This window comes from Aegilops tauschii, chromosome 5 (assembly GCF_002575655.3).
Source record: "Aegilops tauschii subsp. strangulata cultivar AL8/78 chromosome 5, Aet v6.0, whole genome shotgun sequence".
NCBI lineage: Eukaryota > Viridiplantae > Streptophyta > Magnoliopsida > Poales > Poaceae > Aegilops > Aegilops tauschii.
Genome location: NC_053039.3, coordinates 579,839,308 through 579,856,380, shown reverse-complemented (window position 1 = coordinate 579,856,380; position 17,073 = coordinate 579,839,308). Strand labels below are relative to the sequence as shown.

The 17,073-nt window shown below is 53.3% G+C and overlaps 1 pseudogene; it reads right to left on the bottom strand.

The window, feature by feature from the left end:
• Positions 1-1,885: 1,885 nt before the first annotated feature.
• Positions 1,886-10,005, bottom strand: LOC141023232 (uncharacterized; annotated as a pseudogene).
• Between the last annotated feature and the right edge of the window lie 7,068 nt (positions 10,006-17,073).

The following is a 17,073-nucleotide window of genomic DNA, read 5'->3' as shown; positions in this document are numbered from 1 at the left end:
CACAAGTCCTTATATACCAAGGGCATTGGTACCGGTTCGTGGCACCAACCGGTACCAATGCCCCCCTTTGGTACCGGTTCGTGGCACCAACCGGTACCAATGCCCCCCTTTTATTTTTCTCAGTTTTTTTCTTCTGTTTTTGCATTATTTATTTTCTTTTGTTTTTTGCTTTATTTTTTAGTTCTTTCTGCTTTTAGGTAATAAAAATTATAAACTTTATGTTAGTGCCATTTGTTTTCCAATTTGAATAGTTTAAATTTGAATTTTTTGAAATTTGTGCGAATCACTAGTTTTTGAATAACTTTACTATAAAAATAGATTTTTGAGTGATTCTTTTTCCAGCTATTAAATGTTACTGTGTTTTATCATTATATTCAAAAACAGATTTTGTTATTTTAGTTTCTAGCACAAAAATTCTTTATCATAATTCTTTTTGCTATTAAAGTTTCTAACACAAAAATTGTTTATGAAAATTCTTTTTTCTTTTAATGTTTTGAATAGAAAATACATTTATAATTCTGGTTGCATAAATTATATATAATTTTAGTTTCAATAATACTAAAGGTTTGTAAAAGTTTTTTGAGTTGATTCCTTTTGCTATTGGAGATTTATAAAAGCTTTTTAGTTGATTCTTTTTGCTATTGAAGGATATTATAATTTTGTTTTAGTTGATCATAACAGAATATTTTAATTGATTATTTTTAGTTCAATCTTTTTGCTATTAGTTCATTCTTTTTCCTATTAGTTCATTATTTGAGCTAAATGACCCTGAAATTGAAAAGCACTACAAATGAACTCTTAAAAGGTTGAAAGTTGGCATGGTATCATCATTTCACCCACATAGCATGTGCTAAAAAGTTGAGAGGGTTACGGCAAAAACTGGATGCACTTCGTTTGCAAAATGGACAATCTCTTTCGAAGTATCAGGGTTTCGGACGGAAACTCATCTGTTAGAAAGGGATTCCATTTTTTGAACTTATTTGAACTCCAGACTTTCTGTGTGTTCAAAATGCACCATTCAAAGCCACATCATCAATTTTCAACCCTCTCTGACTTCATTTGGTATTTTTCATGCATGTACTGATTTTTTTGAGCTAAATGACCCTTAAATTGAAAAGCACTACAAATGAACTCTGAAAAGGTTGAAAGTTGGCATAGTATCATCATTTCACCCACATAGCATGTGCTAAAAAGTTGAGAGGGTTACGACAAAAACTGGATGCACTTCGTGTACAAAACAGACAATCTCTTTGGAAGTATCGGGGTTTCAGATGAAAACTCATCTGTTACAAAGGGATTTCATTTGTTCAAATGTAACTGCAGTGATATTCTAGATCAAGGGCATCATCATAATAGTTGTTGATAGAAATTCTTCACTTTTTCTTCGCTTGTGTCCTTTGCTTATTGCGCCGTAACCATGGACAATCTTCATCGTTTAACAGGGTGTGCTTGGGTCAGCCTTGACTTTGAAGGGAGGAATTTCATGAAACTTTTCATAATCTTCAGACACGTCTGTCTTGCCCTCCAATCCCACGATGTCTCTTTTTCCTAAAAGAACTATGTGGCGCTTTGGCTCATCGTATGATGTATACGCTTCCTTATCTTTAATTTTTCTCGGTTTGGTAAACATGTCCTTCACATAGAAAACCTGTGCCACATCATTGGCTAGGACGAATGGCTCGTCTTTATACCCTAGATTGTTCAGACCACTTTTGTCATTCCGTACTGTGGGTCTACCTGTACCCTGCCTCCTGACAGATTGACCCATTTGCACTTAAACAAAGGGACCTTAATATCATATCCATAGTCAAGTTCCCATATATCCACTATGTAACCATAATATGTGTCCTTTCCCCTCTTGGTTGCTGCATCAAAGCGGACACCACTATTTTGGTTGGTGCTCTTTTGATCTTGGGCGATCGTGTAAAATGTATTCCCATTTATCTCGTACCCTTTGTAAGTCATTACAGTCGAAGATGGTTCCCTCGCCAATGAGTACAGGTCATCAGAAACAGTGTTGTCACACCTGAGACGTGTTTGGAACCAACCGCTAAAACTCCTGATGTGTTCACATGTAATCCAGTCGTCACACTGGTCCGGGTGTTTGGAGCGCAGAATGTTCTTGTGTTCATCGACATACGGGGTCACCAAGGTAGAATTCTGTAGAACCGTGTAGTGTGCTTGAGACCAAGAATGCACGTCCTTACATATTATTGAGTCCCCTCCCAGCGTGCCTTTTCCACGCAGTCTCCCCTCATACCGCGATTGAGGGAGACCTAACTTCTTAAGGTCAGGAATGAAGTCAACACAAAACCCAATGAGCTCCTGTGTTTGATGTCCCATGGAGATGCTTACTTCTGGCCTAGCGCGGTTACGGACATATTTCTTTAGGACTCCCATGAACCTCTCAAAGGGGAACATATTGTGTAGAAATACAGGGCCCAGAATGACAATCTCGTCGACTAGATGAACTAGGACGTGCGTCATGATATTGAAGAAGGGTGGTGGGAACACCAGCTCGAAACTGACAAGACATTGCGCCACATCACTCCTTAACCTTGGTAGGATTTCGGGATCGATCACCTTCTGAGAGATTGCTTCGAGGAATGAACATAGCTTCAGAATGGCTAATCGAACGTTTTCTGATAGAAGCCCCCTCAATGCAACCGGAAGCAGTTGCATCATAATCACATGGCAGTCATGAGACTTTAGGTTCTGGAACTTTTTCTCTGCCATATTTATTATTCCCTTTATATTCGACGAGTAGCCAGACGGGACCTTTATACTGAGCAGGCATTCAAAGAAGATTTACTTCTCTTCTTTGGTAAGAGCGTAGCTGGCAGGACCTTCATACTGCTTTGGAGGCATGCCGTCTTTTTCGTGCAAACGTTGCAAGTCCTCCCGTGCCTTCGGTGTATCTTTTGTCTTCCCATACACGCCCAAGAAGCCTAGCAGGTTCACGCAAAGGTTCTTCATCACGTCCATCACGTCGATTGAAGAGCGGACCTCTATGTCTTTCCAGTAGGGTAGGTCCCAAAATATAGATTTCTTCTTCCACATGGGTGCGCGTCCCTCAGCGTCATTCGGAACAGATAGTCCGCCGGGACCCTTTCTGAAGATTACTTTTAAATCATTGACCATAGCAAGTACGTGATCACCGGTATGCATGGCGGGCTTCTTCCGGTGATCTGCGTCGCCTTTGAAATGCTTGCCTTTCTTTCGACATTGATGGTTGGTCGGAAGGAATCGACGATGCCCCAGGTACACATTCTTCCTGCATTTTTCCAGGTATATACTTTCGGTGTCATCTAAACAGTGCGTGCATGCATGGTATCCCTTGTTTGTCTGTCCTGAAAGGTTGCCGAGAGCAGGCCAATCATTGATGGTGACAAACAGCAACACATGCAGGTCAAATTCCTCCTATTTGTGTTGATCCCGCGCACGTACATCGTTTCCAATCCACAGTTGTAATAGCTCTTCAACTAATGGCCTTAGGTACACATCAATGTCGTTACCGGGTTATTTAGGGCCTTGGGTGAGACCTGGCATCATAATGAACTTCCGCTTCATGCACAACCAAGGAGGAAGGTTATAGATACATAGAGTCACGGGCCAGGTGCTGTGATTGCTTCTCTGCTCCCCAAAAGGATTAATGCCATCCGCGCTTAAACCAAACCATATGTTCCTTGCGTCACCTGCAAACTCCTCCAAGTACATTCTCTCGATTTTTCTCCACCGCGACCCGTCAGCGGGTGCTCTCAACTTCCCGTCTTCCTTACGGTCCTCTCTGTGCCATCACATCAACTTGGCATGCTCTTTGTTTCTGAACAGGCATTTCAACCGTGGTATTATAGGAGCATACCACATCACCTTGGCAGGAACCCTCTTCCGGGGGCGCTCGCCGTCAACATCACCAGGGTCATCTCGTCTGATCTTATACCGCAATGCACCGCATACCGGGCATGCGTTCAAATCCTCGTACGCACCACGGTACAGGATGCAGTCATTAGGGCATGCATGTATCTTCTGCACCTCCAATCCGAGAGGGCATACAACTTTCTTTGCTGCATACGTACTATCGGGCAATTCGTTATCCTTTGGAAGCTTCTTCTTCAATACTTTCAGTAGCTTCTCAAATCCTTTGTCAAGCACACCATTCTCTGCCTTCCACTTCAGCAATTCCAGTAAGGTGTCGAGCTTTGTGTTGCCATCTTCGCAATTGGGGTACAAACCTTTTTTGTGATCCTCTAACATGCGATAGAACTTGAGCTTCTCCTTTTGACTTTCGCACTGTCTCCTTGCATCAACAATGACCCGGCGGAGATCATAGCAGGCACATCGTCTGGTTCCTCTTGATCTTCAACAGCTTACCCCATTGCAGCATCATTAATTTGAGGTGTACTTATTCTGCGCAGCGGCGGGCGCGCCGTCCTCATCATCCTCTACCCCTGATACTCCCACGCTCTTTACTTGGACTCGTCGAAGAACATTACCAAACAGGATTACACCCACATCAAGTTTGTTCTCGATAGTGCTATCTTTTACTACAGCACATGAGGTGCGGAGGTCAAAAACAAGAAGACAAGGGACGGTAGTGTCGGTGGGAAACGACACCTATGGGATCACGAGGATCCCTTCTACGGTTGCGGGGCGCTGAGTGGTGAGGAGAGCAGGTTCAGCAGTCAGTACAAGCACGCGGATCGTTTACCCAGGTTCGGGCCGCGGAGATGCGTAATACCCTAGTCCTGCTTGGATGTGTATATCTGTGTTCTTGAGGTTCTCGAACTAGCTACAAGGGGCGTAACTTGTCCAAGAGTCTCAATCCTTCTCATGGATGCCCTGGGTTTCCTTTTATAGGCAAAGGGATCGCCAAAGTGGCACCAGGAGGTGGCATCGGGGTACTGTGGTTAAGCTTATCGCTAGCTATTACGGGACAAGACGCATTTAATGCGTAGCTTAGGTGTCCTCTTGCTTTATCGGGGACGGGAGCGAGGCCCGTCCCGTCCGTCGCCGCTCCTCGTCGCTGCGACATGCGCCCTGGCCAGCGATGCATGCGGCGCCATGTAGGCAGGCAAGCAGCTGAGGTGGCGCGGTGGTGGAGCCTTCACGAAGATCTGCATGGCACCACGCAGGCGTGTGTTGAGTTGGCCTGGAAGCTGCATGTTGCCACGCAGGTGCCTGCCTAGCTGGTTGAGCTGGCAGCTGCATGTGAACGGTGGTGGAGACTTGGTTGGTGCGGGCCTGGCAGCGGCCCCGCTGACGCCCTTGGCAAGGGCCTTGCCGGGTGGCCCGGCAAGGGTCTAGCCGTGGCGCGCTGTCGTCCCCGGCAAGGATCTTGCCGGGGGACTCGTGGGTTTCCTCGGCAGGAATGTTGCCAAGGGCCGTCGTTTTCTAATCCTCATCTAATCTTGAATATTCTTTGTCTTCACAAAGATCTGCATGCCACCATGGAGGTGCCTCCCGAGCCCTGGCCCAACGTGGTTGATGGTGTTGGAGACCGTGGGTTCGAAGGTGGCTCACTCCGCTGGTGTGGGCGAGCCGCCCCGGCAAGGGTCTCGCCGGGCTGCTGAGGCTGCCCCGGCAAGGGTCTTGCAGGGGAAACCTGCTTCGTCCATCTGCTTTCTGTGGTCTCGGTCTTTGGCGTTGCGCTGATTGTTTCTGTGGCTCCGGCCCTCTCCCTTGCCCTGCTTAGCGTGGTCGTGTCCGCGCGGCTCCGACTGCCCGTGCACTTAGTAAGGGGTACTAAAAGAGAACCCCTATTTTAGTGCACCGACAGGAGCCCCTGGGCCTGGGCCACACATAAGCGCGGTGCGGTTGTTGGGCTAGGCCCAAAAACAGTGTGCGGGCAGGCGGGGCGGTTTTTACCGCGGTAACTTTCCGCCCGCTGTGCTTCCCCATGGCCCGCGTTGATTGCGTGACGTGGGGGCTGCGCGGGCGGGTGACCAAAGCATGCTGACGCCATCGGTGGTGAACAGTAAAGAGGCGGCCTGCGTGTCTCTTTGAGACCGCAGGGCCGCTGCTCATTTACTCTCCGCACTTGGGGAACCGCTGCTCCACGCGTCCCATTACGCCCGCCTCTTGCGCCACGTTCGATGCATGCACGACGCAGAGCGAATGACAGGCGCCCAGGATACGGGAAGTCGCGCGCGCGTGGGTCGATTCCCACGCGCCTTCAATTGGGCGGGGAGGGCGGTCGACAGCCCCGCCCGCTGTCACTTCAATGAGCCGGATTGGCAGAAAGGGGCGGCCGAGCCCCGCCCCCGCCCCTTTATAAAGAGGGGAGCGGGAAGAATGGCGCCTCTCAATCCTTCGTCACCTGCTTCTCTCCTTTCCTGCTCCCTCCTTCCTTCTGCCATGGCGAGGGGGCGCGGCGACGCTTCATCGGTGGCGGCGAGGGTCTCGGCTAGACAACACGTCGCTCCTCCCCAAGATCTTGTGGCGGCAGAGCCAGCCGTTAGAGGAAGGGGGAGGGGGCGAGGTCGAGGCTGTCGCGGTGCTCGGGGAAGAGGTGGAAGGGGCGGCGCATCGGCCTCGCCTCCACTAGCGGCACCTCCCCCGGTGGAGGGCCACGTCGGGCACAACCCCCGCGAGTTCTTCCTCAGGCTGCGCCAGCCGCCGCGCCGTCGTCTTCGTCTCCCGACCCCATTTGCGTGGGAGATGGAGCTGGACCCGCCGCAGGCACTGCGGCTGCATATGAGGGGCTGCGGGAACAGCGGTACATGGGCCTATGTCGAGTTCACCACCCCTCACGTCATGTATCTTCGCTGAGGGTGGAAGACCTTTTCCCGCATCCACAGCCTGACGGAGTGGCTCACTCTCCATTTTAAGTTAATGGAGGGCGGCCTCCTCTCCGTCAAGGTCTTTGGGCACTTCGGGACTCGCGTAAGGTGCTGCGTGGAGAGCTCCTCTGATGACGAAAACTCCTCCTCGAGCGAGAGTGATGAGGAGGACAGTGGGGCAGATGACGGGGACGATTCCGACTAGGCGTCGGGCGGCCCGCGCCTGGGCGGGTGCGGCAGCAGCAACATCTGCACCTGGCCGCTCCTCTGGCGGAATCTGCCGGGGGAGGGGCCAGCTCCTTGAACTTCTCGGGGTCGTCTCCTTGGGCGGCTGGCGTTGGGAGGCTGCGGAAGAGGAAGAGGGCGGGCGGCAAGGCCGTCAAGTCGGAGTACGCGGGCACCGACGCCTTCATCGCATATTGACGTCCTGCCGCCTCGTCTTCCAGCTCTTCCCCCGGCGCCGTCATCACTAGCCAGCCTTTGGACAGCAACCGAGACGTTCTCTTGGTGCTTTCTACTGCTCGTAGCTTGCCTAGGCGCCCCTTTTGCCCCTTCTCGCTTCCTTGACCTGCCTCCTGAGGAGAGGGACAAGAAAGGGATTACGGGCATCTTATCTCTTTTTAGTTTGTAAGCCTGCGGGCATTAGTAGAATTTAAAGCTTGTAATCCCCTTCCTCATGTTTTTCACTCCATATGAACTGTACCTGTACGAGATGTTTTTAATGAAAAAGGGATGTTTGCCGGGTTTTTTGTTCGTGGGTGAAACCCGCGACAAGGAGCGAATCCTTGTTATTATTTAAGGTAAACGTTTTTCGCCCGGCAACAGGCCTTGCCGTCCCCCCACTTTGCTCGACCATTCTCGCGCCCTTGGCGGAGGCAGGGATGAAGCGAGCTTAGGCTCCTCGTTCCATTTCCTTGCTGCCGTGACTACAACCAAATCCGTACCCAGGAGATAATCCTTGGGTATAGAAAAGGGAAGCACGGTAGCCTAGAAATAAAACGAGGTTTCATATATCCCAGTTCCATACCGAAATGCACGACAGAGGATAAAAGACTTATCTGGATCTACAGCCCCCGGCAACCTTGGCTTGCCACGGTTGGATCCTTGTATTTGCAGCCCCCGGCAACTTTGGTTTGCCAGGGTTGGGACGCCGGTCTGCTCCCTTTCTTCCAAATAGCTCAGCAGAAGTGCTCATGTGCCCTGCGAACCAAAGAGGACAGGAAAGAACAGAGAGACGCGCACTCGAACTCTAAGCAAGGGGTTAGCCGCCGCTAAGCACTATCAACCCTAACTGAGGAAGAGGCTCGACCTAGCATGCATGCTATAACTTAGGGCGCCAGCAATTCGTTTGTTTATGCTCAGGGTCTGCACCTGGCTTTGTACAGAGGGTTACATGCCTTGCCGGCAAGGCTTGTACAAAAGGTGGCCTGCCGGGAAGCCCGGCAGCTGCGCCTTGTGGGTAAAACTTGCGAAGATGCTCGATGTTCCAGGACTTGCTCACTGGAATGGCATCTTCGGTCTCCAGGCGGACTGCGCCGGGCCTGGTGACTCGTGTTACCCGATAAGGGCCTTCCCAGTTCGGCGTCAACTTGTTGGAATTCTTGGCCGACTGAACGTGCCGAAGAGCAAGGTCGCCTTCCTCAAGGCTCCGGGCATGAACCTTGCGGCTATGGTAGCGGCACAAGGCTTGCTGGTACCGTGCTACTCTCACAGCCGCCCGGAGACGATCTTCCTCAAGGAACGTTGTGTCATCTTGCCGCAATCGCTCTTTCTCAAGCTCATCATAAGCGAGTACTCGAGGTGACCCGTATATGAGTTCCGTGGGGAGAACTGCTTCTGTCCCGTAGACCAGGGCAAAGGGTGGCTGGCCGGTGGCTCGATTTGGCGTCGTTTTAATCGACCAAAGAACCGTCGGCAACTCGTCAATCCAGCGCCTTCCACTCTTGCACAGCCTGTCAAAAGTCTTCGTTCCTAAGCCTCGCAGAACTTCAGCATTTACTCTCTCTGCTTGGCCGTTGCTCCGTGGGTGTGGCACGGAAGCAAAACAGACCTTGCTGCCGAGATCCTCAATGTACTGCATGAAGGCGTGGCTTGTGAACTGTGTGCCGTTATCGGTGCTGACCCTGTTGGGTACACCAAAACGGCAAACTAGCCCTTTGAAGAACTTCATGGCTGACTGCGATGTCACCTTCCTCACCGCTTCCACCTCTGGCCACTTTGTGAACTTGTTGATTGCAACGTACAAGTACTCAAAGCCCCCGACGGCACGAGGGAAAGGGCCCAATATGTCGAGCCCCCAGACCGAGAAGGGCCAGGAGAGAGGGATGGTTTGAAGGGCTTGAGCTGGTTGATGAAGCTTCTTCGAATGGAACTGGCATGCTTCACACTTGGTTACTAGTGCCGTCGCATCCTAGAGGGCAGTGGGCCAGAAGAAACCTTGCCGGAAAGCCTTGCTAGCAAGGGCCCTCGACCCTATGTGGGAGCCACATATGCGTCCATGTATCTCTGCCAACAGCTCTAGTCCTTCCTCCCGGGAGATGCACTTCAATTTCACCCCATTCGGCCTTTTTCTGTACAAGACGTTGTCAACGAATTGGTACAGAGCAGACCGGCGGGCTACTCTCTCTGCCTCTTCCTGCTCCTCAGGAGGCTCTCCTATTTGGAGGAATCGGACGGTGGGCTGCGCCCATGCCGGAGCCTGCAGCTCGACGGCAAGGACCAAAGGCATCTCTTCTGCCACGGGAGCGGCAGTCTCTACAGCCATGGCCTGAGGCCCTGCCGGAGTCGGTTGCCCCGCGGCAGGATCGGCATCCACGGCAACATCTTGGCCAGCGGCTCCGGGGAGCTCGGTGGGGAAGTACTTGCCGGGGCCTAGCTTCCTCCGCTTGTTCTGCCCGGTTGATGGTTCGACGGATGGTTGAGTTAACTGAAGCACAAAAGTACCTGGTTCCACAGGTAGCTTGAGGGCGGCACGCTTTGATAGGTAGTCGGCGAGGTCATTCTTCGTCCGAGGGACATGCTCTGCTTGTATACTGTCAAAGCGCTCCTCTAGTTTCCTCACTTCATCCACGTAGGCTTCCATCAATGGGCTTTGATAGTCTTTGTTGATCTGCCTGACGACGAGCTGCGAATCACCCATGACGATGAGCTTTTTGACTCTGAGGTCCACTGTGATCCTGAGACTGGCAAGCAAGCCCTCGTACTCAGCGGTGTTGTTAGTTGACATCTCCTGGGGAAAGTGCATTTGGATGACATACTTGAGGTGCTCTCCGTTGGGTGCGACAAGCAGCACGCCAGCACCGGCGCCTTGCAGTGAAAAAGCCCCATCAAAGTACATGATCCAGTTGCGGCTCGTTTCCTTGCCGGGGAGAGTGGTCTCCTGTACCTCTTCGTCGGGCGTCGAGGTTCATTCTGCAACGAACTCCGCCAAGACTCTGCTCTGAATCGTCGAGGTGCTTTCAAACTTTAAACCGAAACTCGACAGCTCAAAAGCCCATTCCACGATCCTCCCCGTTGCATCTGGGTTATGCAGTATCCGTTGTAACGGGAGGCGGGTGACCACGGTGATCTCGTGCGCTTCGAAGTAATGACGCAACTTCCTCGAGGCCATAAGGAGGCCGAAGAGAAATTTTTGCACACCTGAGTACCTCGACCTAGCCCCCTGCAAGAGGGAGCTGACGAAGTAAACTGGGTGCTGCACCATTTTCTTCTTCTGCGTCACCTCACCTAGTCGCGCGAGCCCAGTCGCACTGGCGTCAGCCTCTGCCGGGGACTCAGTCTTGTTGGGACCGAGCCCTGCCGGGGAGGGTTCTGGCTCGCCATCCGTTGATTCTGCCGCTACCGCTGCCTCTTCGTCGACCTCTCTCTGCGCCACCAGTGTGGCGCTAACCACCTGATTCGTTGCTGCTAGGTACAGCAGCAACGGTTCTTGTGGTTTGGGAGCAACCAGCACTGGGGTAGAGGAGAGGTACCTCTTCAAATCCTGCAGCGCTGCCTCGGCCTTCGGGGTCCACTCTATTGGGCCCGTCTTCTTCAAGATCTTGAAAAAGGGAAGGGCACGCTCCGCGGACTTGGAGATGAATCTGCTCATGGCGGCAATGCAGCCAGTGAGCCGAAGCACATCCTTGATCCGCTTGGGCGCCTCAATCTGCTCGATAGCCTTGATCTTGTCTGGGTTTGCCTTGATCCCACGCTGCGACACAAAGAACCCGAGAAGCTTGCCAGACGGAACACCGAAGACACACTTCTCAGGGTTCAGCTTGAGGTTGATCTTGCGCAGGTTGGCAAACGTCTCTTCTAAGTCTTGTACAAGGGTTGCTCTGTCCTTGGTTTTGACCGCTATGTCATCCATATATGCTTCCATATTTCTATGTAGCTGGGGCTCAAAACCAATTTGGACTGCCCTTGCAAACGTCGAGCCAGCACTCTTCAACCCGAAAGGCATCCGTAAAAAGCAATACGTACCACATGGGGTGATGAATGTTGTCTTCTCTTCGTCTTCTCTTGTCATGAAGATCTGGTGGTAGCCCGAGTAGGCGTCGAGGAACGATAGCAGAATACACCCGGCCGTGGAGTCAACAATCTGGTTGATGCGCAGCAATGGGAAGGGGTCCTTGGGACAAGCCTTATTGATATATGTGTAATCAATACACAGCCTCCACTTCCCATTCGCCTTGCGCACCACTACCGGATTGGCCAACCACGTCGGATGGAGCACTCCTCTCACCAGTCCTGCTGCTTCTAACTTTGTGATCTCCTTCGTGATGAACTCCTGCCTCTCCAGAGCTTGCTTCCTGACCTTCTGCTTAATGGGCCGTGCATGAGGACAGACAGCAAGATGGTGCTCAATCACTTCCCTGGGAACACCGGGGATGTCGGAGGCTTGCCATGCAAACACATCGACATTCGCCCGTAGGAAAGTGACGAGCTCGCTTTCCGATTTGCCGTCGAGGGTGGAGCTTATGGTAAAAGCTCCCCCCGTGCCATCCTCCTTGACGGACACCTTCTTGGTCTCTGGTGGTGCAGCTCTAGACTTCTTGCTCTTGCCGGTGGAGCTCTCTGGCACGTCCTCAATGGGAGCGCAACACCCCGAAGAGGTGCGCTTGCCGGAGTGGGTGCGAGGGGTCTCACCGGTCTTTTTTCCTCCCGGGACTCCGTCGGCAGGAGCAGGTGCCTTGGCGGCAGCTGTTGCAACTGCTTCCCGATAGAGTTGGTCGGCGGAAATCAACGCGTCTTTCTTGTCGGAGGGGACGGTGATGATGTTCATTGGCCCGGGTATCTTCAGCGTGTTGTAGGCGTAGTGAGAAGCCGCCATGAACTTGTCTAGTGCCGGGCGGCCGAGGATCCCGTTGTAGGGCAAGGGGATCTCGGCTACATCACAGACAATCCTCTCCGTCCTGTAGTTCAGCTCGCCCCCGAACCTCACAGGCAGCGTGACCTTTCCCTTCGGCTGGCTCCTCCCTGAATTGACCCCTTGGAATGTGCCCGTATCCTAGAGGTCTCCATCAGGGATCTACAGCCTCTTGACCACGACAGGCGAGATCAAGTTCAGACTGGCCCCGCCGTCAACTAGCATCTTCGTCACCTTGAGGTTGCGGATTTTTGGTGAGACCAACAATGGCAAGCACCCGACCGCAGTAGTGCGGTCAGGGTGGTCCTCGGTGTCGAAGATGATAGGCGTGCTGGACCACTTCAGCGGCATCCGTGCGTTGAACGACGGCTCCACCGCTGCGATCTCACGCGCCCACTACTTGAGCTAGCGGTGGGATGTATGCAGCGAGGCGCCACCATCGACGCACATGGACTCTGTGGCTTTCTAGAACTCGTGGTCGCCGGACTCATCGTCCTCGTCATGATCATCGTCTTGCTGCTCCTTGTCGCAGCCCCGGGCGGGCCTCTCCTGCTGATTATCTTTGCCGCGGCGGCCTCCTTGGCCGCCACGTTTCTTGCTGGATCCCTCCGCACCCTCTTGGCCCTTCTCGTTGTCCCGCCGCTCATACTCGGCTTTCTGCTTCTCAGCGAGCAGCTCCACTTGCCGGCAGTTCTGGAGGTCATGGCCCTTGGTTCGGTGGATCTTGCAATACTGCTTATCAGAGACCCCTGGCTTGTCGGCAGCCACCAAGGCCCGGCAAGCGGCACACCCGGCAACCTCCTTGACGGGGTCGCCCGCCTTGGCCTTCTTGGTGGCGCCGGTGTCGTCGGACCCCTCGACGGCAAGCACGGTCTTGCCCTTGCGCTTCCTGTTACAGTGCCGGCCCTTCTTCGCCGGGATGGCGGTGTCATCCATGGAGTCGGTTTCCGCGCCGGCATCTTCGCCGGGGTACTTCCTTCCCTCTTCAGCTCGAGCGCACCGATTGGCCAGAACATAAAGCTCGGCCACATCCTTGACCTTGTTCATCGCCAGCTCCTCATGCATCTTGCGATTGCGCACATTCTGATGGAATGCACTAATCACGGCGGCAGGATGAACGTCGGCGATGTTGAATTGCACTCGGCTGAACCTTTGGATGTACTTGCGCAAGGTTTCTCCTTCCTTCTGGGGGATGATATGCAAATCACTCGCCTGGCCATGAGCTCGGTGGCCTCCGGTAAAAGCGCCAACAAACTCATGACACAGATCCGCCCAAGAAGAAATGGAGTCCACCGGCAAGTGCATCAACCATGACATAACATTGGGCTTGAGTGCCAACGGAAAGTAGTTGGCGAGCACCTTATCGTCGCGAGCCCCTGCAGCTTGCATCACGATGGTGTAGATGCTAAGGAACTCCGACGGGTGGGTCTTGCTGTTGTACTTCTCGCCCACGTCGGGTTTGAACGTGCGGTGGGAGGGCCACTAGAACTGCCGCAGCTCACGGGTGAAGGCCGGAGAGCCCACCTCGTAGGGTAGGTCGCCGTAGCCTCCCGGCGCTGGGTGGTCCATAGTGGGCCCCGCCCGCCTGTCCAACTGGTGGCGCGCATCTCGTCGGTGCTCGATAGTGGTTCGAGCGTCTTCATGAGCTCGCTCCCGAAGAACTTGACATTGGCCGCGGTGGGTTCGTAGGTTGGACGACGCTATGGAGATATCATCACGAGCATCGTCATGACGGACCGACACCCGCGATGGCCGGTATGGAGGAGGGGAGTGCACCGTGGCCGCGTCGCCTCCGGCCCGTCCACCCCTGGCGTGCGGTGGCTCGACGGAGCGACGACCTATGGGCCCCGCCGGCTGCAACTCGTCGTTGTTAGCGATGCCGACGAGGCTCCGGACGGTGGCCCTCCATTCGTCAAGCTTCTCCGCGGCGGGAGGGAAGACAAGGAGCAGCTGCGCATGGGCTAGGGCTTCCGCTGGCATGGGCGGCGGCGAAAGCTGCGTGGACCGCAATGCGCTTCAACATCTAACCGCGTTAGAAGGAGCCCCATCACGGCCCTGCGGCCGTCCGCCACCTCCGCCAGTACCTCGGCGCGCATGCTGGCCCTCCTCGTCATGTGAAGGGCGCATGGGACTCTTCCCAGGGCGGCGCCCAGGGTCACCATCGGGGCGGCGCTGCTCATCGCGCACGACCTGAGGAGAGCGCATTGTGGGCGCCGGCGTTGGTGTCTTGGAGGTCGCCGCGCCGCCATCTGGTGGCACGACGACGCCCCTGGAGGGCCCCACGCCGCTTGCGGGGGGCCAACTTCGTCTCTGGAGCTCGCGACGCGTGGCTCGTCGCCCGGCGTACGAACGACGCCGCTCACCAGGCCTGGACTGCCAGGGCGATGTGGATGTTCGCGGGCCGCGCCACGAGTTCTCTCCGCGACTGGCCTGCTACTGGTCCGCACCGGTAGAGGCAGTCCGGTCCCAGACGAACCGATCGCCATGGTCGTCTTCTTCTTGGGAGCCATGGTGATGAAGAACTGTGCCACTGGCCCCCTACCTGGCGCGCCAAAGATGTCGGTGGGAAACGACACCTATGGGATCACGAGGATCCCTTCTGCGGTTGCGGGGCGCTGAGTGGTGAGGAGAGCAGGATCAACAGTCAGTACAAGCACACAGATCGTTTACGCAGGTTCGGGCCGCAGAGATGCGTAATACCCTAGTCCTGCTTGGATGTGTATATTTGTGTTCTTGAGATTCTCGAACTAGATACAAGGGGCGTAACTTGTCCAAGAGTCTGAATCCTTCTCATGGATGCACTGGGTCTCCTCTTATAGGCAAAGGGAGCGCCACAGTGGCACCAGGAGGTGGCATCGGGGTATTCTGGTTAAGCTTATCGCTAGCTATTATGGGACAAGACACATTTAATGCGTAGCTTAGGTGTCCTCTTGCTTTATCGGGGACGGGAGCGAGGCCCGTCCCGTCCGTCGCCGCTCCTCCTTGCTTCGACACGCGCCCTGGCCAGCGATGCATGCGGCGCCATGTAGGCAAACAAGCAGCTGAGGTGGTGCGGTGGTGGAGCCTTCACGAAGATCTGCATGCCACCACGCAGGCGTGTGTTGAGTTGGCCTGGAAGCTGCATGTTGCCACGCAGGTGCCTGTCTGGCTGGTTGAGCTGGCAGCTGCATGTGAACGGCGGTGGAGACTTGGTTGGTGCGGGCCTGGCAGCGGCCCCACTGACGCCCTTGGCAAGGGCCTTGCCGGGTGGCCCGGCAAGGGTCTAGCCGTGGCGCGCTGTCGTCCCCGGCAAGGATCTTGCCGGGGGTCTCGTGGGTTTCCTCGGCATGAATCTTGCCGAGGGCCTCGTCTTCTAATCCTCATCTGATCTTAAATATTCTTTGTCTTCACAAAGATCTGCATGCCACCATGGAGGTGCCTCCCGAGCCCTGGCCCAACGTGGTTGATGGTGTTGGAGACCGTGGGTTCGAGGGAGGCTCACTCCGCTGGTGTGGGCGAGCCGCCCCGACAAGGGTCTCGCCGGGGCTGCTGAGGCTGCCCCGGCAAGGGTCTTGTCGGGGAAACCTGCTTCGTCCATCTGCTTTCTGTGGTCTCGGTCTTTGGCGTTGTGCTGATTGTTTCTGTGGCTCCGGCCCTCTCCCTTGCCCTGCTTAGCGTGGTCGTGGCCGCGCGGCTCCGACTGCCCGTGCACTTAGTAAGGGGTACTAAAATAGAACCCCTATTTTAGTGCACCGACAGGTAGGCCCGCCTTCAGCCATAAGACCGACTTCTGCTGCATCCAGCAACCGGGTGATTCTCTTAATGACGGATTCTATGTCCTACACCACATGCTGGAGTACAGACGGGATCACCAGAACCTTCGCATGTCACCTAGATCCGACGATGCCCATATTCTTCAATGGGCAAAGGACTTAAGAGATATCGAGGATCATCGACTTCGAGCTGAGTTCTATCACATCCAGCGCAAACTTGCCCAAATCATCATGAAGGAGGTCATCGAAAAAATAGGGATGTTCTACGAAGAAGGACAAATGTCGCGGGAAGACGTCCGAACATGCATAGCCTCTCAGCGTCTCGACCTGAAGCTTTTCACTAAGCTCGGGGACTATCTCCCTGACATGGAAGGATGGCACAACATGTAGTGATTGTCGATATATGACAATGTGTCCGTTTAGTCCGTACTTTCTATATTACAAAACTTTGAGTTATGCACAACGAAACTTTATTTGTGATGTAATTAAATCGTCCTCCTCGACTAGAGAAGATCACTCTAGTTAGGGCATTTTGGGTACGATGAACTTTGTTATTTATGCTTATGATATGTTGCTTCTATTTTTGCCAAGTCTGTCTCTTTCTGTTGCTCAACTATATATGTTGCATATCATCGACTCATGTGACGATGCAGGTGCATAGATCATCGATGGCGAAGAAGTGCTATGCCGGGAGTATACGACGAGTGGACGGAGTGTCAGGCCCAGGTGTACCGCTTTACGGTTTCCGAGCGACAGCCAGTAGTTAGTTTAGGTTCACGCTAATGTGACAGAGGGATACGAACTCATGTACTGCATAGTTCCGCCCTCACTCATAGTGATAGCTCTTCTCGCGTATATCATTGTTTAGATGGATGACGATGTAGTTGCAAGTAATCGAGACTTGTATCACTATTTTCGAGATGATGACGAGAGACCACTTTGTGTTGGATGATGATTATGATGATGACATGATTTAATGAGACTATTTGTATGTATATACTATGATTACATTTGTATGTGTATGATATGCTAAAGATTATTGTATAAAGCCTATTCAAATACAAAACAAATATGTAGAAAAAAAAACAAAAACTAATAAAACTAGCAGTAGCGAGGGGAATAAAGTTAGCAGTAGCGCTCCCTTACCAGTAGCGCTTCCTGCTAAAAAGCGCTACAGATATTAGCAGCAGCG